This window comes from Oratosquilla oratoria, unplaced genomic scaffold (genome assembly GCF_046742065.1).
Source record: "Oratosquilla oratoria isolate Oo_2021 unplaced genomic scaffold, ASM4674206v1 SCAFFOLD138, whole genome shotgun sequence".
In the NCBI taxonomy this organism is placed as follows: Eukaryota; Metazoa; Arthropoda; class Malacostraca; order Stomatopoda; family Squillidae; genus Oratosquilla; species Oratosquilla oratoria.
In genome coordinates, this window is record NW_027467494.1 from 130,001 (window position 1) to 132,500 (window position 2,500).

At 38.0% G+C, this 2,500-nt stretch overlaps 1 non-coding gene across 1 annotated transcript; it reads right to left on the minus strand.

The window, feature by feature from the left end:
- Window positions 1-985: 985 nt before the first annotated feature.
- Window positions 986-1,057, minus strand: TRNAL-CAA (transfer RNA leucine (anticodon CAA)). Its single transcript has one exon. It is a non-coding gene; the product is annotated as a tRNA-Leu (tRNA).
- Window positions 1,058-2,500: the final 1,443 nt, after the last annotated feature.

The window sequence follows — 2,500 nt, forward strand, 5'->3', positions numbered from 1 at the left end:
TTATAAGAAATCCCATTTCATATAAATATATTTATAATTTTCTGGTGTGCATTATCAAACTCTATTGTATATTTTGAAAATATGCGTGGTCTACTTTTGATCGCCGACTTCTCAGCTAGACTCAAGAAAAGAAACAACTCATCAGTTTATCTCTCCCGAAATTTTAACTATTTGTCTCATAATCGTCGCCCCATTTCTTGTAAGTAATCAAGTCGTAGGCTAAATCTTGAAAGCCCCAGCAATCTATATACTAAAGTCTCAAAACCATGTTTCGAGAACTAGCAAGGACGGAGCAGATAGGCCGATAGTATATCATAAAAGAACACGATTATCGGTAGCTTATTTTCAAGTCTTCTACTTAACCTGAAGTGGAAATAGGCACTCGTAAGCTATCTTATCAAGATTCATCGTCTAATGACTGTAGGTAAGAGCTCTAAGTTATCCTCAATCAGATGGAAACTTATTTTCAGTAAAATAGTAAAATAATCTTTTGTATCTTCCTCACCAAAGATTTTTTTTTTTTTTCAGTGACCAAAGTAGATCTAAATCATTATCAAGAGCGACGAATCTTTCGCAAACAGCTCGATAACTACTAAATGTTCATAAATAACACATACTTCATGTTCATCTTACTAATTTTACTAAGGTATTATTAGTTATGCTGAGGAAAAACAATAATACTATATTCATCACACGGATTATTCTATTAACAAATTCATAGCAATAAACAAATCTCCATTTCAAAGTAGTTGTGCAAAATATCGAAGATAACCATCTGAATAGAAACAAAATAACTACATTACCCTCATTTCTACTACCTGCAACAATGTAAAGAGCTCCTCGACTCTAGTCAATTTAAAGAATGTAAAATGAAAATGTCATTAGTACAGCCTGGTTTCGATCCCTGGACTTTTGTGTTATGAGACCAACACGCTACCACTGCGCCACCCTGCTGTGAATACACGATCAAGAATGAAAATGTGATTGGCAGTGCGTGGTTTTGATCCACGGACCTTCGGGTTTTGAGCCCAACGCGCTTCCACTGCGCCACGCTGCCATGAATGGAAATGAGTTAATTCTTGTATTTAAACTAACTACTGTACAGCTCTGCGGGACCATTCAGTGCATACCAGTGAATGATACAATTACTATCACTCTACTTTCAATGGCTTTCAGAAATTTGTAAAATATACCAATAGATAAACGTAAATACAATAACAAGTCGAAATAAACTAGTGATTGTTAAAAGTAAATAGATGCAGTCGTTTTCAATATCGTTCTCTCCAGGTCCATCGCTACAAGACCTCGGGATTTTTTTTTTTTTTTTTTTTTTTTTTTTTTATGTGGGTCTGTGTTTGCGGGTCTTTGTGTACAAAAAATGTTTTGTGTGTGGCCTTTATTTGTTACGGACTTCCCAACCGCAGAGACGACAAGCATGCCGTGGAGTCATCGCTGACCCTCGGGATACTTCTCCGACTAAAGTCCCCTCAACTCTCGTCGCCCCCGTGGCGCAATCGGTTAGCGCCTTCGGTTCTTGACCAAAAGACTGAGGGTTCGAGGCCACCTTAGGTGCAAATTTACAATGAGAAGCAATAACTGTTGCTCGTGTGCTGAAGCGATGCCCAGCGCTAAGCTAAGAAATGGCGTCGTCATTTCAGACGACAAAGATTTCCTGTTAGGTGTAACCATTCAAGGAAGTCCTACAGAGGATTTCACTATTCTCTGCATTGCCACTTGAATATGGACTTCTTTAACGGATTGGTACGTGTATGTTTGGATGTGGCGACGTTACATGAAAATAAACAGTCGTTCACATCTATCAGTTAATTTCGAAGAACATCTTCAGACTAGATGACAGCGCCCCTCAACAGCACAATGAAATCGACTGGTGAATGAAGCATTATTACTGGTCGACATGTGCCCTTAATTGCCCCGTGACCTCAAGAAAGTCTTATATGTGCATCATTTTGTAGAAAAAGTGGTAGTAGTAGTAGAGGGAGTAATAGAAATAGTATAAGTAGTATCAGTAATAGTATTGGCATTGGCTCAAGCGTGAAACGGATGTACGATAATCGATCCCATATGTGTAAAATGATAGAACATCTTCACAACAAAGAGGACTAGTAGTGCTGTCACTGGCTCCAGTAAAGTTTTTGCTCTATATTACGAGTAAAGGTAACGATTTAAAGGTTATTAAAGAGAAGAAAGTGCGCGTGAATATATACTATTGCCATCTTAACTCTACCATAGAACCACTGATATCAATATATAATAGATGGAAAGAAATAGAGTTCCCAAAACAAAAATATAAATGTGATTAGCAAAGTGTGGTTTCGATCTACGTACCTCCGGATCATGAGCCCAACACGCCACCACTACGCCACTCTGTTGTGAATATAGACAAAAAATGAAAATCTGATCATTTCGATCCACGAGCCTTTGGGTTATGAGCCCAACACGGTTTCACTACGGTACTCTGCTCTAAAAATGAGCTAATTTT